Source organism: Acinonyx jubatus, chromosome B3 (assembly GCF_027475565.1).
Source record: "Acinonyx jubatus isolate Ajub_Pintada_27869175 chromosome B3, VMU_Ajub_asm_v1.0, whole genome shotgun sequence".
Taxonomy (NCBI): Eukaryota; Metazoa; Chordata; class Mammalia; order Carnivora; family Felidae; genus Acinonyx; species Acinonyx jubatus.
Window position 1 is genome coordinate 52,664,359 of NC_069386.1, and position 24,822 is coordinate 52,689,180.

Here is a 24,822-nt window from a genome sequence, read left to right on the forward strand (position 1 = left end):
CTGTTTACAGAGCAAAGCCCCAGGGCAAGCCTAGAACAGGTACAGTTCCTTAACAATATCACTTGATATTTTTAATGGCTGCAGAAGACATACAAAAACTAAGACTGCTTGCAGATTCGGAAAGAGTAACATCCCTTTCATCTGAAACCCTCAAGGTGCTTAACAAATATTAAATGCCTTCAGGTAAGTATTTTGTTAGTGATTATATGACTTGCTTCAAGGTCATAGAATGAACTGCAGAAAAGAATGAACCCGAGAAGTGTGGTCTACAGCTTTATGTATAAATGAACATCAGTGCGATTCAGGGTTCTGAAATTACCAAGGTGGAGTGGAGGTGAAATTAACTTGTCCCGCAACTCCAGGAGAGAGGCCACATTTTAGCAAAAGCTTTTATTTGGGAAAGTCCTATTTTAATTCTGATGAGCTTATAGGCTCTTTAAACTCATACTTGGACTTCACTAAAACCAAGTTTGATTGGGACAGAGGAGGGATTGGGAAACAGTCTGAGAGATGGTATCAAAGGCCTGGAATTGTAGCCCGACAGCAGAAAATCAGAAAACGGAGGCCAGAGGAAGCAGGTCAAAGTCGAGTCTAAGTGTCGAAGAAGAACGAGGAATGGTCAAGGCCACCTCTAAGATCGGAAAACCTAAAAAAAACTACACGAAACTCCCTGGGTAACCCCAGGTAGGCGGCGGGAAAGACTCGAGGTTGGGCCCTTCCTCTAAAAGCCGATTCTATGTTCGGGGTTGTTCCACCCCTCTCGGCTGACAGGACTGGTCTCCCGAGTGACCAGCAGCTGGTGAAAGGAAAGGGTGTTCAATGCAGACAGCTTTCCGAGGAACAAAGGACAGGACCCAGACCCACACTCACCGTGGCGCCGGGAACGCTTGACTAACGCCGGCCTCCTCGCCAAAGGCCCATCTTCCACCAACTCGAGGAAGAATTAGCCTTCGCTAGCCCGACGGAAACCAGCCCAGCGCATCCCCTTTTCCCAGTTTGCACTGCGTTGCGACGCGTCGCGTCTCGGACGTCACGGAGAGGAGGGGCTGCGCGCGCGCCCGTGACAGCTTCCTCTTCCGCAGTCCTGCCCTTACCCGGGCGGAGGGAGGACTAAAAGGGAAGTTTGGGATGGGCGGCAAGGGCAGGGCTCAGGCTAGACTAAGTTTCCGTACGCTTGCCTGTCCGTACCCTGCGCCCTGCATTTGTCGGGCCTAGTTCAGTCACCTTGCTGTTACACGCTTCGTGGGCTTTGCCGCGGAGGAAGCCGGCACTCTTGTGCCTCTTACCTACGTATTTTTACTCTTCAGATAGGAGATTTAGAATAGAAAAGGAGTTGGAATCCCCTCAAACTCTGGCTGAAAGTTTAAAATTCTCTGAAGCCAAGTCTCTGGCCAAACAAGGAACATAATCCTAAAACATATATATACACATTTAACAAAAGTTAAAGGCTCAGTGTTACAAAAACAAGAGATTTGAACTTTCTTGTAAGGTGATCTTTGTACTGTCATAGAGAAAGGTGATTGGATGCTCCAATTAGTAAAAGTAAAGTTGCCTGGATGGTAAAGTTTTGTGGATGGAGTTGCTGGGCATGGTCACTTAAGACCCCAGGGACAATCTAGGTGTCTCATGGGTGGGAAAGCTGGAGGGTGAGGTCTAGTAAGTGTCTGCCAGAAAGGTTTTAAATAAATTGTAATAAATAAACATAGTGCTTCACATACAGTAAGTAGTCTTTTCAATAAATGCTAATTTCCTTTCTGTTACAATGAAATACCTGCAAAAATATGGTAGCTCTTTTATACTTAAGCTATACACAGTTTTCCCAAAAGATTTAAGACTGATATGGAATATACAGTGCTGCCCGGAACTGCTAACTAGGAAGCCTTAGCAAATTTTTCGTAACAAGGAAACAATTGCATCTGTTTTGAAAATGGATGGTAGGAAAGGAAGTTGGTTGTTGGAGTTTGTTATTTTGTGTTTTGTTTTTTCTGTTGAGCACCTTGATGAATTTGGGTATAAAAAAAAAAAAAAAAAAGACAGGGGTGCCTGGGTGGCTCAGTTGGTTAATGGTTTGACTCTTGATTTGGGCTCAGGTTATGATCTCATAGTAATTCTTGGGTTAGAGTACCACATAGGGCTCTATGCTGAAAGCAAGGAGCCTGCTTTGGATTCTCTCTTTCAAAACAAATAAATAAGACAACAACAACAGCAGCAGCAAAACAAAACAAAACAAAACAAAACAAAACAAAACAAAACTGAGTGTGGGAGTAGGAACCAAAGATAGGGAGAAGAATGGGAAATTCCCTGAAGACCATCTCGGAGAGAGGATACCAGGAATGTGAGGTGATAGAGAAAAAGAGAAATGGTAATGAATTAACCAATGAAAAGAGCCCCTTATGATGGGGTGGAAAAAAGATTTTAACAAATAGGACTCTTTAACATTCACCTGAAGTTACTTCTGTTGCTGTTATAATGGTTCCAATTCCCCCCATAAGTAGAATTTCCCCCACTTCTTAAAGTGTCAGTCAAGTTTGCTCAAACACAAGTCATCTGCCTGAGTTTTTTTGAAAACTAAGGAGTAGTGCCACATGTGAGTCAACAGATGCAGAAGGGAAAGCAGGCACAAGATGATAAGATGATTCCAAAACTAAACTAAGATGGTGAAAGCAGGAAAAACCCAGAACCTTCCGAGGAAATTCACAGACATCTGTGACTTCTCGGTATTAGTGGAATAAGCATGCTTAAAGAGTAGGGTTACCTTGATGAAACTATGTTTATTGAATTGAATTGTAAACCCTAGCTCTTTTCCAAATTTGTGTTGTGACAAACTAAGCAACAGTATCTATGGTACCCAGCGTTTAAGTAATGGGTCACTAGCTGTCTAGACTGCATGAACTGTATTTGACAATAGTTTTAATTCCTTTGCCATCCAGAATAAGCAGTAGTCCAAAATTTACTGAACCTTGTTCATCCTTCATCCATTCAACAAGTATTTACTGAATGCATGTTCTATGACAGGCATTGTTTTGGACTTGGGATATAAAGTCCCTCCTCAACACAGAGCTGACTTACATTCTAGTGGGGGAGACGTATAATAAACAAATACATGTATACTATGTCAGGTATTATTAAATGTTAAGAAAACAAAACAAAAAAGGGTAAGGGGCCAGAAAACACACTGGTAATTTTGATGGGATAGCCAGGGAAGAGCTCTCTGAGAAAGTGACATTTCCACAGAAACTTTGGTGAGGAGAGGGAGCAAGCCATGAATATGTGTGTGTTGAAAAGGAGCATCCAGGCAATGGGAGAAGCACAGATAAAGGCAGTGAGGCAGGAAAAGGTGAATGTGTTGGAGGAACTGCAAGGAGGACAGAAGGGTGAAGGGAGAATAATGCAGACTCCATAGGATTTATAGGTCTATAAAACATGTTTATCCCACTATCCCCCAATAATGCAAGAAGTGAAGCACATAGTAATATTATATGAAAAATTAGCTTTCATATGGGTGATAAAATTTACAAATTATGTACAAACATTCATTACAATTGTTTTTTAGCCAAAGCAAAAGTATCTTGTGGTTCTTTCACTAGTCACTTGTTTTTTCTATTCATCTGTTTTTTGTTTTCTAAAGTCAGAATGATTACCACATTGGCTGGTTGCATGGGCCATCACACATTTTATCTCTTGGGTCTGCATCCCCAGACAAGGGGTGGCAAATCTTGGCTATCCTCTTAGATATCAACATCTGAGTTTAGGAACTCACCACTCGGCACATCACTAAGACTCTATCAGCCATTGGTTTATGTGAAGTTGTAAATAATCAACTATATCACCACTTAGAGTAATTTGAGTTCTATTTTTTTTTATGTGAAGTTGTGCTAAACTTACTTCAATAAGGTTTTAGAGATGCACTCTCATTCTACAATTTTAGGGTTTAGTGAACAGCTGTGCTTACTTTTTTCATCTCTTTATGATTTCACACTTAGATCTTCTCTCCTTTCTGCCTTTTGTTTTTCTATCCAAATGGAAGAGTTTTAGTCTGATTATTATGCTCTCCTTTGTGGTTCCCCGTTCAAGTTGTTACTTTGTCTTCTGGATCTTCTCTTCTTCCATCAGATTTTCCTTACAGATGTAATACTCAGAATACAATACTACACATGGTGATGCACATGGTTTTATACCAATGAGAGCTAGTTTTCAGTCTGTTGACCTACCACAAAATTTTCACCTACTTGACTGAGGTCACCAAAGAGTTACTTAAACTTCTTAAGGATTGTTTCTGCAATTTTGTCATGCTAACCTTAACTGGCAAAAAGAGAATCCTATTTGACACAAGAACTGTTGAGCTTTAAGTGTATTTAATTGAAATCATAGAATCAACATACAGGGTTAAGCCTTTTCTACATTTTTCCAAAAAGAAACTATTAGGTTTTAGCTTAAGGAAGCATCTGATTTAAAGAAGATACTGTTTTGGGATGCCTGGGTGGTTCAATTGGTTAAACATCTGAATCTTTTTTTTTAATGCTTATTTATTTTTGAGAGAGAGAGAGCGAGCGTGCATGCTAGTGGGAGGAACACAGAGGGGGAATACAGAGGATCTGAAGGGCTCCTCAAACTCAGGAGCGTGAGATCATAACCTAAGCTGAAGTCAGAGGCTTAACTCACTGAGCCACCCAGGCACCCACTGTCTGACTCTTGATTTCACCTCAGGTCATGATCTCAGGGTTTGTGAGATCAGGCCCTACATCAAGCTCCATGTGTGGAGCCTGTTTGGGATTCTCTCTTTTCTCTCTCTGCCCTTTCCCCCTACTCGTGCACTCATGCTTGCCAGCGTGCGCATGCACACACACACACACACACACACACACACACACTCTCTCTCTCTCTCTCTCTCTCTCTCTCTCAAAATAAATAAACATTTACAAAAAATAAAGAAGATACTTCTTTAAGTAAAACCTCCAAAAAATATTTCTGCAATTTATTTATTTATATGCAATTTACTTCATTTTCATGACTCCTCACTATCTAAAGTAATATGTCATCTATGGGATGTCATCTAAGGGTATGATTTTTGTTGGGCTGTTTACTTCTTCCAAACCATAGGTAAATATATTAAATAATACATACCCAGTGTTTTTCAAACTTCAGTATTATCAAGCAATATACAGCTAATAAATAAAAACATACGGTGCAGGCCCCAAACAAAAACTTACAGACTCAGAGATAGCCAATGCACAGGAACCCCCAGCTGCTCACCAATCCATGGAAAGCTGTGTCTGGACTGGCACTAGTGAATGCACTTTGGGAAATGTTCCAGAAGAGGGACCCTGACTCCCTGCCATCTCACATATTTATGGAGGAGTAGAGAGGAAGCAGGGATCACCTAGTTGATTTGAAGAACTTTGTGCTTTTCTTTTGGCGTTACAATCTTACTGGTCTAAAAAACAAGTTTTTGGGGTGCCTGGGTGGCTCAGTCGGTTAAGCCTCTGACTCTTGGTTTCAGCTCAGGTCATGATGTCATGGTTTGTGGGTCCAAGCCCCACATCGGGCTCTGTTTGGTCAGTGCAGAGCTTGCTTGGGATTCTCTCTCTTTCCCTCTCTCTCTGGCCCTCCCCCACTTGTACTCTCTCTCTCAAACTAAATAAATAAACTTTAAAAATAAATAAAATAAAATAAAATAAAATAAAATAAAATAAAATAAAATAAAATAAAATAAGCTTTGACACCAGTTGCCTGAGCAGTTTTCCTTATTGACTCTGGTTTGTGCCTGCAGGCCTTACTGCCTCTCTGCTGAGCCAAATTGTTGCTAGGCTGCAGGTGGAGTGAGCGCCCAAGCACCTGGGTTATCCATGAGACAGACTAGCATGTGTTTCCCTAAGTGTGCAGAAAAATCAACCTTGAGTTTGCATTCACAAGGTAAGGAGAGGGAGCCATGAATTTGCATTTTAAGATGTCCATGGTGATTCTGCTGGTGGTGATCATGGGCTCCACGTGAAGAAACGTTACCTCACTCAGGCATGAGAAAACATTTTCTTCAACCTGATTTCATTTTTCAAATAACTGTGAGAAACTTGTGGAAGATTTTTGAAATTCTAACTGGTTGATGAGATTCTTTATATAGTTACTGGGGAGTTTATAATTTTATCTCTGAAATATTTTAACATTCCAAATCTATCAGTATGTCATTATACAATCTACCAAGTGTGGAGGTACAATGACCCAGCCATCTTTATGGTCCTTCTTGTGGTGGACACATGTGAAACCAGTTGCTGTTCTGATTGATGTTTCTTCCTGTGCCTCCTCTCAGTGGGTCATATTAGTCTGTGAACCGGGTAGTACCTCAGTGATTAACTTAAAGAAGCGACATATTTCAGAATATATAATAGAGTGAGTGTCTCTGTGTCTTTGTATAGTCTATTCATGAATAAAGATGGGATTACTGGATGAACCTATTCCTGTATGTGTCTAGGAATGTGATGATTTGGGATAGGGGAAAATGTGTAACATTTTTTTTTCACTGCCTCATGATTGGACAACGTGGTAAAGATATAGTGGTCAAGTGATTTGATTTATATTTTCTTCCTATTTAAGATAAATGTGCACAATGTCATTCGCAGATTATATAGATAATTTCTACTGTTTTAACTTAAGTTTCAATCTAGATAAACAAAGAGTTTCATATGCTCTCATATATGAAAAAAGAAACAACAACAACAACAACCTGTTTTTATACTACAAAAGGACTTAACTAATGCCTGCCACATAATAGGTGCTCAATAAATATGTTGCTTGACTGCAAAGCTGGCTGGCACCGAGGAAAATTGAGAAGTGGTTTAACACTTTTCAATAACAGCAACCCCCACCCTCATTCTTTAATGGTGTCAGTTAATATTTTTATCAATATTTGTGGAGTGCTGTGTGAAAGCAAGTCCAAGCCTGCATTCCAACAAGCCATTTTTTTTTAATGTTTATATATTTTTGAGAGAGAGAGAGAGAGCACAAGTGGTGGTGGGGATAGAGAGATAGGGAGACACAGAATTTGAAGCAGGCTCCAGGCTCTGAACTGTCAGCACAGAGCCCAGTGTGGGGCTCGAACCCACAAACTGTGAGATCATGACCTAAGCCGAAGTCAGAGGTTTAACCGAGTGAGCCACCCAGGTGCCCCACAATGAGCCATTTCTATATGTAAATTATGGAACTGCAATTGGCTCTCTGACTCACTGGCATGTGTTGCCTTTGAAATAATCTTTCTTTCCATAATTTATTTGTTTTCCCCCAATTAATTTGTTCTTCTGTTCTTCTGTTCAGTAGCAAGACTAGGCAGAGAGGCAGAAAAGGTCACTTTTAATCTTTATATCTCCAAATCTCTTCCTTTGACTTATCATGGTATCTGAAATGCCATCATTAAAGACTCATTTCTTCATATGAAAATGTAATATCCCTGAGGAAACCCTGAGAGGCAGCATGAATGGATCTGAATATATAAGCTTCTCCCTACCTAATAAGAATACAGGTGCACAAGGAAAAGGACCCATGCTAAAGCTCCCCCAGTTTGTTTTTGTTTTGGTTTGTTTTGCTTTTGCTTATAATCAATTTATTTAGTTTATCATGGGCAAGTTCCCAGCTAAATGCAAAGAAACAAGTGAAGTATTCCTGGGTTAATACAGGAGCCAGTGGGATACATGGGGACTGGGCATCAAGGCCAAGGAGAGAACATCAGGTTTCAGAGTCAGATCTGTCCAGAGACCCTAAGACAAGGGTAAGCTAATATCCCAGCACAGACAGCTGCCTTCCTCTCACAGCTGGACATACTGCAAGGCATGTCATCAAAATCACATCATTTCAGTGATGTCAGGGGAACAGATATTAAAGAAAGGGAGCCCATGTCCTTGTGCACCTCAGCTGTCGCTGTCTTGTAAGTCACATACTAGCATGTGAATAAGAATTTTATAATATTCTAGGAGCAATGGGCCACAGAGAGGTAGAACTTCTGTGTTTCTCTCTCAGTGTCTCCTTGCTTGTTTTTATTCCTACCCGAACCCCCATCCTTAAGCCACATACTCTGAAAGTCTCTTCTGCACAACAAAAGTCTCCTGGATGACAACCGTTTTTCCAAAGCAGCACCTTGTGCAGAAAAGTCTATGACATCAAAAAAAGAATGTGTCTTTAGTTGGCTATTCTCTGTGAAGTCTTCCACCCCTGAGCAATGTCTAATTGAAAGCATAATTTAGAACACAGATTTAGAAACTGAAATGTGGGTAAGAATTGGAAACAAACTCCAAAAAAACTATAGTCCATGAAGGCTGAGCAGGATAATGATCAATTCACAGATGGTCTCACTTGAAGGTTATATAATTGTTGCTTACACAATCATTAGGGACATATTAGAGTCTACAGCTGATAATCTACAATTTGCTGGGTAAATTCTTTGTCTATAGGTATGAGATGGTCATGGTCTAGCTCAAAACTTCTCTAACCCTCATAAAAAATGCCGCAGTGGAAGGGGAGTCACATCACTTACAGCATTTTAAAGGGAAGAAAGTCCTGTTAGAATAATAGAAAGTCCACACAGAATATTACAGTTTTAATTTTGAAGGACACCTTGAGTTCCATTTGTCACTTTTCTGTATTTATCTCTCAGGAACAGACTTAAGGACATTTAACTTTTTGTCAAAATAGAAACTGGTCATAGCCATGGTTCTATAAAAATATTTTAAAGGGGTTATTATTTCTGATTAAAATAATATTTTTAGGGGCATCTGGGTGGCTCAGTCAGTTGAGCCTCCAACTTCAGCTCAGGTCATGATCTCACAGCTCATGGATTTGAGCCCCGGATTAGGCTCTGTGCTGACAGCTCAGAGCCTGGAGCCTGCTTCGGATTCTGTGTCTCCTTCTTTCTCTGCTCCTCCCCTGCTCATGCTCTCTCTCTTTCAAAAATAAATAAATATTTGAAAAATTAAAATATTTTTTCAAGTAATACATAACAAGAAAGTATACATCTTCCATCTAATGTAAAAGCAAAAACTATTTCTGTATGTATGTGTGTATGTATGTATGTATGTATGTATGTATGTATGTATTTATTCTCAAGTTAGTTAACATACAGTGTCGTCTGGGTGTCAGGAGTAGAACCCAGTGATTCATCTCTTACATATGATGCCCAGTGAAGAGTAAACTCTTTATTAGCCTTTTATTTTAAATACAGCCAAAGAATCAGTAGTGACTACAAGCAGTAGTGGGTTCTCCCACAGGGAATCAGAAGAATAGCAAAATAAGGTATAGCTGGTTATTATCACAGATTACTGTTAGGCAGTAATGTTCCTTCTAGAAGGCATAAGTTGGAAATCTTATTAACCAAAGGCTTAAATTAAGGTTGTGAAGATAATGTCATATGAGTAGGCAAACTGAACTTCTCTGGGCCACGGCCATCTTATTTATCAAGTGGAGACATGAACACACTACCTCACTAAAGCTAAGGACATTCTAAAGTCCATTCCAACTTATTATTCTACTATGCTCATAGAACCTTGTCTTCCTCTGAGAATTGTTATCTATCACCACACATCTGTCTTGTAGTTCTAGGATACTTGTGGTTTTTTTTTTTAAGTTTATTTATTTTTGAGAGAGAGGGAGAGCGAGAGTGCAAGGGGCAGAGAAAAAGGGAGAGAGAATCCCAAGCAGGCCTGACATGGGACTTGAACTGACAAACCATGAGATAATAACCTGAGCTGAAGTCAGATGCTTAACCAACTGAGCCACATAGGTGCCTGTAGGATACTTGTGTTCTAGATCTCAAACTGTCCTGCCTTTTGGGGGGCTCTGTTTTGTCAATTAGTCCCCCATTTCCCCCTTGTAACTTGTATCTCTGTCTCTCTTATTGCACTTTCTTCTCTGAACATGAACATGTTCTTCTACCTTAACTACCCCCACCCCACATACACACACACGACACAAAACCCAAACTTTTCCACCCCACGTCCCCCTTTACCATCACTGTCTCACTCTCTTCCATTCATAGCCAACTTTCTTAGAAGAATGCCTAAATTCAGACATTCTCTTTTTTCTCACCTTTCTCTCAGGGGTAGCTCTTCTTGCTGAGGGTGCCAGGGACCTCCTAAATGCAAGATCCAATGGTGGCATTTCAGTCCTTATCTCCCTTGGTCTTTCTCTAGCATCTGTTGCAATTCTTTCCTTCCTTGGTACCTCTCCAGCTTTGTGGACAGTTTCCTCTTGGTCTCCTTCAAAGATGTTATTTTCCTCATCCACCCCATCCCAAAGATGTTGATGTCTTCCACCACCCTCAGTGTTCTCCCTATCTCACACTATTGTTCTTTAGAGGGTATTTAATTTATCTCATAACTTCAATGACCACTTATTCACTTGGCTCTCAAGTTATTCGGCCCACTCCTCCTTCCAGATCTTATGTTAATATATTTGAATATAATTTAATATAATCTGATATTATAATAATATACAATTATATTAGTTTCAAGCATACAATATAATGATTCAATGAATCTACACACTACTCAGTGCTCATCATGATAAGTGTACTCCTAATCCCCCTCACCTACTTCCTAGGTACCCCCCCACCCACCTCCCCTCTAGTAGCCACCAGTTTGTTCTTGATATTTAAGAGCTTGGTTTTTATGGTCTCTGTTTTTCTTTGACCATTTGTATTTTTTTCCTTAAATTCCACATATGAGTGAAATCATATGGTATTTGTCTTTCTCCGACTGACTTATTTCATTTAGCATTATGCCCTCTATCCATCCATGTTGTTGCAGATGGCTGGATTTCATTCTTTTTTATGGCCGAGTAATAGTCCATTGTGCATATATGCCACAACTTCTTTATCCATTGGGATATTTAATTTTATGTATTACCTGTGGTATTTAATTTTATGTATTACCTTGGCTAGATTATGGATGTTTTAGATGTGATTAACATTTTCTAATTTTTATTTTTTTTGAACAACTTTACTTAAGTATGACTGGCATGCAAAAAGCCATACATATTTAATGTGTACAGCTTGATGAGTTTGGAGTGAAGTATATGCCTATGAAGCTATCACCACAATCTATGCCATAAATATACCCATCACCTCAAAAAGTTTCTTACCCTCTTACCTATTAATTTTCTGTGAGTGTGTGATAACATTTATAAGATTTAACCTCTTAGCAAAATTTTAAGTATGCGATATACTGTGCAGTAGATCTCTAGGACCTATTCATCTTCCATAACCAAAACCTTGTACCCTTTGACTAAAGAAGTACAAGGTATCCTGTACCTCTTTGCTTCCTCCCTTCCCAAGCCCCTGGCAACCACCATTCTACTCTCTGCTTCGATGAGTTTGACTATTTTAGATTCCTTATACAAGTGATGTCATGCAGTATTTGTCCAGATGTGATAACATTTACAGTCAGTTGACTTTAAGTAAAACAAATTACCCTCTATAAGGTGAATAGGCTTTATCCAATAATTTGAAGGTCTTAAGTGCAAAAGATTGAAGTTTCCCCAAAGAATCTCAAAGAAATTCTGCCTCCAGACTGAAGCACAGGACTTCTGCTGGAGTTTTCAGTCTTCATACTCAAGACAATGATATCAAATCATACCTGAATCTCTAGGCTGCCATCTTGTCTTTCAGCTTTTGGATTGCCAGCCCTCACAATTGCATGACCCACTTCCTTAAAATCTCTCTATCTCTCTATCCATCTCCTTCCTATTGGTTCTGTTTTTCTAGAGGACCCTGACAAATACACCTGTCATCTATACATCATGTCCAAATCCCTTAGCATACTCACAAGGATCTTCATGAGCTGGCTGTCATCAATTTATCCAGCCTCACCTGCCTTTTTAAATACGTCTATCTTCCTCTCCTTTCATACTGACTCCTTGGTCATTTCCGGAGCTTGCTACTCTTTTGTACCTTTGCCTTTGCACTATCTGTATACCTAGAACATTTTTCATCCTTCAGAACACAGCTCAAGCTTCACCCCAGGCTCTGTGAAGAAGGTAGGCAGAACAAGCAGCTTCTTCTATGATCCTATTGGCACCTTGCACACACATGATTCCTTTAACCATGAGTCACATTTATGAAATTATTCCTTATACATCTTTTTCCCCCCTTCTTTGAAAAATCTTGTTTTTAGCAAGCATCTAGCATCTAGTATAGTATCTGTTACATGGTAGACAACTGGCAATCAATAAAAAATTGATTAATTGACAGGTAAAGCCTCTCTCCTTAAGATATTAAATAGCTGCCCATCACTTTCAAGATAAAGTCTCTTCAATGCAGCACACAGGGTTTTCCTAATTCCCTCTCCAGTGTCATCTCCTAGCAGGTCTCCACAGCACCTGAATTCCTAGTCATGCTGAACTAGTTGCGGTTCTTTTTTTTATTAATATAATTTTTTTAACGTTCATTTTTTTTTAATTTTTTTTCAACGTTTATTTATTTTTGGGACAGAGAGAGACAGAGCATGAACGGGGGAGGGGCAGAGAGAGAGGGAGACACAGAATCGGAAACAGGCTCCAGGCTCCGAGCCATCAGCCCAGAGCCTGACGCGGGGCTCGAACTCACGGACCGCGAGATTGTGACCTGGCTGAAGTCGGACGCTTAACCGACTGCGCCACCCAGGCGCCCCTTAACGTTCATTTTTGAGAGAGAGCATGCATGAGCAGTGGAGGGGCAGAGAGAGAGAAACATGGAGACACAGAATCCGAAGCAGGCTCCAGGCTCTGTGCTGCCAGCACAGGGGCTAGAATTCACGAGCTGCGAAATCATGACCTGAGCCAAAGTAGGACCTTCAACCAATTGAGCCACCCAGGCGCCCCAAACTAGTTGCAGTTCTTACAACAAGCTTACCTTCCTTGCATTTACTTCTATTCCTGAAACATGCCCTCGACACACACACACCATTTGGCAATTTCCATTGTCCTTTTAATCTTCACCTCAAGTTTTCTCTCTCCTGTGAACTCTAATCTCATCCCTGCCTTACTTGTTTCTCTGTGTTCCCTTAGCACTGTGTATTTATCCTACTTAGTGTATGACTTGCTTCTTTGTCTATCAATTGCAGTCTAAATCACAGTCTAGGTCTCCCCCACTATTGTGCAGCTCCTTGAGAACGAATATAACCCCACTGTGTTGCATTGGAATGGAGTTGAGAGATGTGGGGTTCCCAAGAGTAGAAGAGAGAAAGCAAAGTGGAAAAGTTCTGCTGAAGACAGTTCCCTTACTACACAGTTTGCTGAAGTCTTGCTTTGTAGGCCATTTCTCTGAAGATGAGATATTTGCCTTAAGAAACACTCAGTGGTGGTTGGAGGGCGGAAGGTCACCTCTGGGTGTCTCAGTTGGTTAAGCATCAGATTTCTTGATTTTGGCTCAGGTCATAATCTCACGCTTGTGAGATTGAGCCCTATGTTGGGCTCTGTGCTGGGTGTGGAGACTGCTTGAGATTCTCTTTCTTCCTCTCTCTCTGCCTCTCTCCAGCTTGCTCTCTCTCCCAAAAAAAGAAAATAAAAGAAAAGAGAAAAGAAAAATACCCAGCAAATGCTGTTTTTCAACAATGTTGATTATCTTGCAGCCATGCAGCAAGGTTTAGCAAGTTTCAGCATTTCAGAAATAATTCTCTATTGTAATCTAAGTAAACATATATAGAAAGATTAAAAAAAAACACAGGATGTCTTTGAAAGATTTTGGTTTTAAACTTGATGTGGGGGGAGCAATGAAGGGACTGAAATCGTTCCTTCTTTCTTCTGACCACATACCCCTTCTGCAGCTCCTTTCTCCCACAGGCACTTTCTGCATCCATGCTGCCACCCTGACTGTCTACCAGCCTACCTTCTTACTTTCCATCCCCAAGGCCTTTCCTCTTCATGGACCTTTGAGAATCCATACTCCCATAAAATGAATATCTCTACCCCAGCCTATCAGCCAGATCTGATGATCTTTCAAAATATTAATGGATGATCCTCTGAAAAACTTCAAAAACGTCTGTGTTTTACCACAAGGTGCATGTTCCCCCACTGGGACACAAAAGTGCTCTGCATAGTCCACAAGAATTTCATAACATTTACTAAAAACACCTTCAAATTAAATGTGTCCCTGCTAACTATTTCATGTCACATAATGGTATCTTGTGCACTCAATGTTTCTTCTTATGCCCTTAGGCCTTCCAGGAAATATCTTTCCTGTGCAAATGGTGTCAAGCTGGAGAAATTAAATCTTTGGCCAATCATAAGAGAAAATCTCAAGCTTAGAAGACAGAAATCAACTAGAGTCTGCAAGTTGACATGCATAGGCAGAGAGCTCTTTCATTCCCCCTGACCTTTTTTTCCCTCTTTCCTCCCTTCTTTCTTCCTGCCATTGATTGGAAGACAAACCATAAGAGATTCTTAAGAACAAACTGAGGGGGGATGGTGGGGGGGGAGGGCAGGAGGGAGAGGGAAAATGGGTGATGGGCATTGAGGGGGGCACTTGTTGGGATGAGCACTGGGTGTTGTACATAAGCCAATTGACAATAAATTATATTAAAAAGAAAGAAAAAAGTCAAGTCAATGTGGGAATCCTTTCACAATGTTTGCATATATCAAATCACCTTATATGCTTTAAATATATTACAATTTTGTCAATTATAGCTCAATAAAGCTGAATAAGCACACATGTGAAAAATAGATATGGATTCATAGTTCAAGAAAGAGCAAGCTATATAAAATATTGTGTCCATATGGATATCAGAAGAAATCCTTTTATTGTAGAAAATCTCAAACACAAAAAAGTAGAGTAGTACAATCAATACCCATGTATCCATCAATTCAACTCCCATCAATTGCTTGTAAAGGGTGTATTTTTAAAATGATTGTTTTTTCTTTTGCAAAAGTAATACTTATTCATTGGTGAAAATATAGAAAATACAGATTAGGCAGAAGAAAATACATACTGATCACAATTTCAGCCCCTCCAGCAGGGCTCCCATTAGTCCAATTGATGCTTTTGAACAATTCAGAAAAAGGTTCTCCTTTCCTTGGCTATATGCAGCCCTATGCATATTATATATTATAAAAAGCCCTGAGTATAAAAATACATATCCTTATGTATTTGTCACATAACTATTAGTACACATCCATGATTAAACTTCTTGGAATAAATTTTCAGGAATGAAATTCCTGCAACAAATGGTACAGCAAATCCCAAGCTTTTTTACACCTGTTACCAAATTGCCTTTGGTGAGGTTGAACGGGTTCATACCCCATTAGACTTTTGTTCATTCTCCCAAAAATATGGTAACATTAAATGTGATGATGAAGGATATGAGTTCATATTTTTTAAACAAAAAACCCCAACATTTTGTCACTTTGAGTATTAAAAAATAGTACCCAATGTTGCTTTATTTGGGTTTCTTTGAGTAGCAAAGTGAAAAATGTTTTTATATGTATATTAGTCATTCTTCCTGAATTTCCCACATGTATCATTTATCCTTTAGCACTCTTACACTGCCATATTTTTCTGATTTGAGAAATCTTTTTGGATAAAAGATGAAGATATGTATCATACTACTCAGACATTAATGAAAGTATAAAAAAGGCAATTTTTAAGATGCAATCATACCATATTTAAAGAAATGTATTTATTTGATTTATTGGCAATGAATATCTTTTTTTTAATGTTTATTTAGTTTTGAGAGAGAGAGAGAGCATGAGTGGGGGAGGGACAGAGAAAGAGGGAGACACAGAGTTCGAAGCAGGCTTTAGGCTTTGGGCTGCACAGAACCCAACGCGGGCTCAAACTCACAAACCGAACCAACTGTGAGATCATGACCTGAGCCAAAGTGAGACACCCAACCTACTGAGCCACCCAGGCACCCGGGCAATGAGCATCTTGAGGGAGGAGCGGATATTAAATTGAACCATGTGAAATTGCCAACCCTATGTGATAGTGGTTCTCAAATTGTGGTCTGGGATCTCAGGAGGTTCTCAATTCTGTTTTGGGGGGCCACAAGGTCAAAACTATTTTCACAATAATGCTAAGACGTCATTTGTGCTTTCCCTTTCATTTTCTTACAAATGTATAGTGGAATTTTCCAGAGGCTGCATGGTGTGTGATATTCTAACAAATTAAATATAGAAGCAGATGAGAATTCATCTGTCTTCTATTAAGCCAGACATTGAGATTTGCAAAAAATGTAAAACGATGTCACTCTTAATTTTTTTTTTTTTTTGGTTTGGGAAAATGTGATTATTTTTCATAAAAATACATAATTTATATTAACATGCAATTGGTTAAGTTTCTAAATAACTTATTTATTTTTTCAGTTTTAATTTAAATTTCAGTGAATGTCAATAGGTAAAACCAACATAAACAAAAGCTCTTTAGGGCCCTCAATTTTAAAGTGTGGAGTGTCTTGAGAACCCTGCTTTGTGGCATTTGAACAAAGTGGCCTTTATTTCAGAGACAGGTGAGAAATACTTTCCTGGAACTAAATGAGATTAATTATGGGACAGGCTGTTGAGGGTTTCATCTGATCCTGGGTGTCAGAGGCACTTTAATAATTTATTTTTTGTGGTTGTGATAATATGGGTCCCTCTTCAGGATGGAGCACACAGCAATGACCCCTGTTCCCTGGACCTAATGGTAATATTAGAAGAGCAATAATAATGAGAAAATTGGTTGATTGGAGATATTCGTATTTTTACCCCAACCACAAAAATGGTAAAACACGTCCACATGTTCCTTTCTTGCTTTTGCCCCATCAGAATGAAAAATACAGATATATCTAAGGTTATATGGAGAGCTTGTTCCTCCCTGAACTGTACTAGGAGGTGCACAATTTAAAGAGGAAAAAGGACGCACTCTCTGCCCACTTGGGCTCCTTTGGGAACAGAGTCCCAGGAATTTCAAAGTCTTCTCTTACGTTTACTTAGAAATTAATTAACGTAATAAGAAATGGGCTGGGTCTGAATGAGAAATGTTTAAAACTTTACATAGGAGAATAAATGAAAAGATATATCATATTCTTGAATTACAGAACGGAACATTATTTAAAATATCAATTCTATCCAAATCACATTTTGGGTGAAATGCTATACCAATAAAAAGTTGCATATCTTCTGAACCAGCAATATACTTTGTAAAAAAAACAAAAACTCCATGATGTTAGGCTTATTTTTACTCTTAAAAACTTAGTTCTCATTTAATTTTTTTCTTATTTCTTGTTTTCTCTAGTACTCAGATGTCCATATTGAAGGTATTTTTGTATAATTATCACTCTTGAATGGTGAATAATTTATTAACAAGGATGCTGCCCTAAACAAGGAATTCCTGACTTCAATCTCCTTTCACTATCATCACATCCTCTTGAACTTGATGATATTGTCCAAATGTCTTCAAGGTGGTTCCAAGACTAGAATGCGGCAACGTACTGACCAAATGTAGATGTCCATAATTAGAATAGTGCTGGACTTTACAGTTGTGAACTTCAAACTAAATGGAGGTTATTATCTATCTAGTTATTTGAGCAATTTCATTAGTGTTGTGGATTTTTTAAAAAAGTTTTTAACGTTTTTATTTATTTTTGAGACAGAGAGAGACAGAGCATGAACGGGGAAGGGCAGAGAGAGAGGGAGACACAGAATCGGAAGCAGGCTCCAGGCTCTGAGCCATCAGCCCAGAGCCGGACACGGGGCTGAAGTCGGACGCTTAACCGACTGAGCCACCCAGGCTCCCCAGTGTTGTGGGTTTTAAGGGAGATACCCTGTGCTCTATAACACAGAAGCAAAGACCACAAAGTACAGAACCTGGTATAATATTCTCTTGTGTTGAAATCATTAAAGAGTTCCCAAATGTGAAGAACTGGGCAGTGAGAGATTTGGAAGGTAGAAACTAATGAGAAGCATGGACAGTTTTAATAGATAAATCACAGAGAAGCTAGTAACTTATAATCTTGTTCTTGTCTTCATTTAAACCTAATATGAAAACAAGGTTGACAGACTTTAGACCTCTGACTTAAAAAAAATCTTGCATGCATACAGAAAAGTGCACAAATCATGAATGTATATCTCAATGAGTTTTTACAAATTGAATGCACCTGCATAATGACTATCAGATCAAGAAAGATAATGTTATGTATCCCCTTGATAACTCTCTTGCTCCCCTGTCCAGTTACTACATTGCTCCCTCCTCATACATACACCCAGAATAACCACTATCCTCTTTTCTAAACAGAATACATTATCTTTGCTTATTTTTCAACTGTATACAAATGGATTCTGCAGTATGAACTCTTTTGTCACCAGCCTCTTTTGCTCATCATGTTGTGTAATTCGTCCATACTGTTGTGTGTAGTTGTGGTTCGTTAATTCTCATTGTAGAGTAATACAACAATATAACAATTTACTACAATTATTTGTTTATTCTACTGTAGGACATTTGGATAGAATCCAATAGTTTCTGCTGGGTATATACCTAGAATTGGAATTGTTGGGTAACAGAGTATGCATTTGTTCAGCTTTAGTAGATACAACCAATTTTCCAAGGTGGTTGTAGCAGTTTATAATTTCACCAGCCATGTATGAGAGTTTTATTTGCTCCAAATATAGCAAACACTTGATATTTTCTGTTCTTTCCATTTTAGCCATTTTGATGACTAAAATATCTTGTGGTTTTAATATACATTTCTTTGGTGACTAAAGAAGTTGAGTACCTTTCAAGATGTTTATCGGTCCTTGGATGGTATAGTCTCTTTTAGGAAATGCCTATTTAAATTCTGTGCCCATTTTATGATGGAGCTATCTTTTTCTTATTGTAGGCATTTTTTAATGTAATTTGGCTATGAGTCTTTTTTATTTACATATTTAGAATATCTTTCCCTCTGTCTCAGCTTTTTTTTTTGTCTTACTGGTGTCTTTTGATGAAAAATTTATAACTGTTTAATAGTCCCAATCTATCACATTCCTCACCCCTCTTTATGGTTAGTATTTTTTATGTCCTATTTAAGAAATCTTTGGTCAAGAAGTTATTCTCATATATTTTCTTCTAGAGGCTTTATTGTTTCACTCCTGATTATTTATTTATTTATTTATTTATTTATTTATTTATTCTTTTTAATGTTTATTTTATTTTGACAGAGAGCACACGCATGTGAGTGGGGGAGGAGCAGAGGGACAGGGAGAGAAAGAATCCCAAGCAGGCTCTGTGCTCACAGTGCAGAGCCCAATGAGGGGCTGGATCCCACAAACCATACGATTGTGACCTGAACCAAAAATCAAGTTAACTAACTGAGCCACTCAAGCACTCCAACTCTGGAATTTTAAAATTCCTGAGTTGGGAAAGTTGTGAAAATCAACATCTATCCAAACTGAAGAGCTATTTTTGAAGGACCAGTCACAGAGTATTGTGATATAAAATCTGAAGTAGTTGAACAAGCAGCTCTCTGCAGTAAGAATACTAGGGAAAGCAATTACACAACTCCCACTCTACTTCAGCAAAGTGTCTCTTACTAACTAGGCCATGCTGCAAGCTAGTCAGAAATTATTTTAATTGCAAAGGGACTGGAAAAAAAAAAAGTGTGAGATTTTTCCACCCAGGAAAATAAACCCTTGAGATCATCTGAAGTAGAATCTGAGATTCATTATCTTTTATGCCTAGAAATTCTTGTCACAGAGGTATTTCATATCTTTCCCTCCACTAATACCTCTAATACCATGACCTTGCTCCCTCATTTATGCCCTCCTCTTTCTCCTTCAGTTTCTGGTCTGCTCTTTTGTTTTCCCTTTCACTCTACAATCTCAGTCTCCTCAGTCCATCATACACTGGAAACTGCAAACCTTTCCTCATTCAGGCTTCTCCTTCATTGCCAAACTTCACAAAAAAAGTAGTCACATTTGCTGCCCCTATTTTCTCACTTCCCATTTCTCCTTAACAACTTGTACCACTTTGCCTACTGTTTCTACCAATCGGTGGAAACTGCTCTCTTGCAGATTCTCAAAGTTAGTGTGTCCAAGCTGAATTTTTTCACTTCCCCCAAGCCTTATCTTTTATGTTTATTTCTGTTAATAGTACACCATGCTCTCAGACACTCAGGCTGCCAATAACTTACACCCATGTCTGTAACATTTCTCCCATTTGACCTCTCCCTTCCATTCCTCTTGCCATCTTCTGCGTGGTCTCCTTCCCTCTCACCTAGCTATTTTAATGGTCTGACTGCCCTCTTTGTTCCTAATGTGCCCTTATCCAACCTATCCTGTACAAAACTGGAATTAGTCTTCTTAAGGTTCTAACCATATCGTGTCCTAATTTAAAGATCTTTAATAGTTTTTCCCATTGTATTAAATCCCACCACAAACTGCATCAAATTCATTAATTCTTCTTCACCCATACTACGGTAAGAACAATTTCACTTCATGTCTTCTATTTTGCTAACTTTGTTGATGTAATTCTAGATTCCCCTCACTTCTGAATGTTGAAATTGTTCCCACTTTTTCAAGGTGAAAAGCCAACTCCTAATGAATATCCTTTCCCATCTTCTCTATCTGGTAAACTCCTCTTTATACTTCAAGACACAGCTCAAACATAATTTCTTCCTTATACTATCTGTAAAACTAAGTTAATCACTCTTGATCTCTGTTTACAAAGCACATTGAACATACAATTATAAAAACAAAAGTCCCTACCACACAGTACTGCGATTATTTTCTCATTAAACTACTGAGTCTCAAATGCAAATATAATCTTAATTTTTACATTACTGTGTCTAGTCTAATACCCTGCACAGAGACATCTATGATAAATCTCTATTGACTGAATGACTGAAAACACTTTTTTAAAAGTTCATTTATTTTGATTGAGAGAGAGAAAGAGAGAGCATGAGCAGGGAAAGGGCAGAGAGATAGAATTGCTGATAGCACAGAGCCTGATGCAGGGCTTGAAACCACGAACTGTGGGATCATGACCTGAGCCTAAATCAAGAGTTGGACTCTTAACCAAATGAGCCACCCAGGCGCCCCTGAAACCATTTTTGATCTGTAGCTGTAATTTTTGCTTATTAAACTGACATAGCATTTTCTATATACATCTCTTATGTCATAGCATCACTTTCTACCATGTGTAATTGTTATCTATGTAGATAGCTTATATTCTCTGATAGATGGTTATCACTGAAAGGCCAGAGATTCTGCCTTATCATATCAAAGGCCTCATGGAGCCTACTAAGAGGAACCATTACTTACCTATATCATTGGCACAACGAGACTTGGCTTTTGATCAGGACGTACTGTGACACACCTGAAGAGCACAATGTTAGAGACAGGCCAACGCAAGCTATTGAGACGGGATTTACCCCTGTCTTCAGGAACAGGTAGTTCAGGTTTCTATGAATAAGGTAAGTATTGCTGCTTGCAGGAACCATTCATTTGATTTTTCATTAATTCGTAAACCACTTCGTGGAGAAGAAGGGGGATGTGTCTAGAACAGTAACTATATGCCAGGGATTTTCACATACTTATCTCCAAATCACTATAATGACATTATGAGATGAGCACTATCATTTTAAATTTATAAATAAGGAAAACAAGACTCAAAGTGCTTTAGCAGGCATGTGAGACACTCAAGTAAGCTCTTTTCCTCCTCCTCATGCCATATACTCAGGTTTCTGGAGAAACAACTGGAGAAACCCTTGAACCAAGGGGGAGTACAATCTGCCAGAATCAAAGGTCAGGGTTATATCAAACCTTGTATTGAGGAAATCCTGAGGAACACAAATAAACTTGTCAAATTTTATCTGGAGAACCAGGGAAATAACTGCTTCCTACTAGGTTTAGGATTAGGGAACAGAAACATTCCCAGAAGGGATAGAGGCCACATGGTAGTTATGGTTGTGGGGTAAGGAAATAGAGGCTACAGGATTTATAACTGGGAATCAGAAACATTAGAAGATTCGAAATCAGGCGAAACTCACTCTAGTGGGAAACACATTGGAGAGGACACATTTGGATCTTAAGTATAGCATGTGCGTGGCCCTACACGTTCGGTTCAGTTCAGTTACATTAAATGTGCTGGGTACTGTAACAGGTGCTAGGAATACAAAGGAACAAATGGTTCCTGCCTTCAAGACACTGGCATGGGGCAGTCAGTTGATAGAAATAGGAGACAGAGTGCTGGGGAGTCTTTTCTAGAAGGTTTCTGAAAACCTATAGTGATCCCATAAGTGGCCTAGAAGGGTAATCTATGGGTTATTAAGAGCAGGCAGGCCAAAGTTTCTCTGTTTACCTAAAACTGGGATTGATGATCAGTAGTCTTGTCCACCTAGCACCTACGTATGAGCAGCAGGATATATGTTGCCCCCTGCTTAGGCCCTACTCAAAGAAAAATAATTAACAAAGTAAATTTAAATATGGCTTTAGGTCACTGAATTAGAGGCCTTATTGCTTTTATGTTCAATGCTTAGAACAAGGATTAAAGCTTCTACTTCCTTTTCCAGTATTCCAATTGACAGTTATGCATTCATGAAACCTACCAATGGGCCAGTCATTTAGTGAGCATTCAATACATTATTGAACAAATGAACAAAGCAGTTATGAGCCACTGTGTGAAGTGCTATCAAAAATACAAAGATATACTTTGAAGATGTAAACATTTATGACAAGAAATTAAGACATGAAATAATCAGCAAACAAGCTAAGACGTCTGTGAGTTAGGAAAAAGGGAGATTAGCAAGGGCTAGGGCAGACAGCACCTATCAAGAGACTGAAGAGAAAGAAACAGAGAGAGAAGGAAAAGTGTTGATCAAGAGACCTGTATACTTGTTCTTTCAGAAACTAGCTATGTCACCCTGTATTGAACATTTCCCCCTTGTATTCCTTCCTTTTCTCACTTTTACAATGAGGAAACTTTCAGTGATCTCTGAAGGCCTTTCCAACTCTTAATTTTTTATGTTTCTATTTCTAGATGGGGGACTCCCTCCTTTTTAAAGGACATACATTTAATTCATGTGGTAAAAAAAAAAAAAAAAAACAACACCACAATTATCAATCGGTACATTGAAAAGTTCTGCTCCCATCACCGTCCAATGGGCTAACCTTTATGGGTAACCACTTTTATTATAATCTCAGGGATCCTTTGATGGTTTTCAAAATACAAACACATATTTATATCTTCTCCCTTTATTAAAAGGCAGCACACTATACACACTTTCAGCACTTTCCTTTTTAAACTTAATGATATATTAAGCTGGAGATGTTTCCTTATCAGTACTTATAGATTATTTTTTTCCTCTGTAGATGGACTATACACTGAATGTATTTCCCCAAAATTCATGTTGAAACCTAATCCCCAAATTATAGGCATTTGGAGGAGGGTCCTCTGAGAGGTGTTTAGGTTATGAGGGCAGATTAGCGCCCTTATTGAGGCACTAATATCTAGCATATGTCAGTCTCCTTACCACTCTTCTTTGTCAGGGTTTTCTCGCTATTTTTGCATGTGTATTTTTCCCATATGAGCTTTATAATCAGCTTGGATGGCTCCCCTTTTCTCATTTCCTTTGCTCCTCAATAACCCTTATTAGTATTTTGACATGTTAAATATAGAAACAATATTTTTATGATGTTGAATTTCTTAGCCAAGAACAAAGCATGGTTTCTATTTGTTACTACTCTTGTGACCTAAAAGATAGTGTTAAAATTTGAAGGTAGAATTTGAATTTGTTCATGTTTGCTAGCTTTGGAGAGGCAGAAAATTAGAGTGAATACATTTTTTTGGAGGGAGAATAATCTATGAGGCACATACGATTATTGGTAGTTTGGGGGCAGTAAAGAGACTAACTTGGTAAGAGGAGGGAAAAGAAGCTAACAGTGCCTGCTATGTGTCAGGAACAATGCTACGGATTTTTCACATTCTATCATACTTGACTGCAGAGCTGCCCAAACCTAGGGCTGGATGGGGCCAGATCAAGGATGAGCCTAGAGGTCCACCAGATACTCTGTAGGGTAATGCTCAGAGGAGTATCAAGATGAAAGCAGTATTTGAGGACAATTGCAGCAGCAGTGAGACAGAATAGTCTGGGAATGGAAAGGAAAAGTTAAATTCAGAGGGCAGCAAGACTCAGTAATCTGAAAGAAAAGTGACAAAGGCTTACTTAGGGTGAAGTCCTTGCTGTGGAGATAAATGTATAAATACAAAGAAGATTTCTTACCAGGGAGGACAAGCAAGTTCAACTGAAGAATTAAAGTATGGCTTTGCAGATGCCAATGCAGCCCAGACACAGTCAATTCCACTGTGTTCTTTGACATTGCTGTCTATGGTGAGCCCTTGGGCCAGCTCTCCATTGAGCTGTTTGCAGACAAAGTTTCAAAGACAGCATAAAACTTTCATGCTCTGAGCACTGAAGACAAAGGATTTGGTTATAAAGTTTCCTGATTTCATAGAACTATCCTGGGGCCTAGGTGCCAGGGTGGTGACTTCATACACCATAGTGGCCCTGGTGGCAAGTTCACCTGGGAGAAATTTGATGTTTCATCCAGAAGCATATGGATCCTTGCATCTTGTCCATGGTAAATGCGGGACCCAACAAAAACAGTGCCCGGATTTTCATGTATGCTGCCGAGACCGAGTGGTTGGATGGCAAATGTGGTCTTTGGCTAAGTGTGAGGGGGAATGAATATTGTGGATGCCATGGACTGCTTGGGTCCAGGAATGGCAGGACCACCAAGAAGTTCACTATTGCTGTCAACAACACCAACAAATTTGACTTGTTTTACCTTGACCTCCAGCTCATTCCTTCTGAGCTCAAGAGAACACCTTGCCACTCTCACCTGGCTCACTATATCCTATAA

At 39.1% G+C, this 24,822-nt stretch overlaps 1 protein-coding gene and 1 pseudogene across 1 annotated transcript in view; one reads left to right on the forward strand and one right to left on the reverse strand.

Moving 5' to 3' along the window:
- The window catches only part of USP8 (ubiquitin specific peptidase 8), a 76,826-nt gene extending 75,798 nt beyond the window's left edge, over positions 1-1,028 (reverse strand). Inside the window, exon 1 of the mRNA XM_027067236.2 lies at positions 871-1,028. The gene's annotated coding sequence lies outside the window, so the exon portion shown is untranslated. The remainder of the gene's footprint in view (positions 1-870) is intronic.
- On the forward strand, positions 511-24,822 carry LOC106967260 (peptidyl-prolyl cis-trans isomerase A-like; annotated as a pseudogene).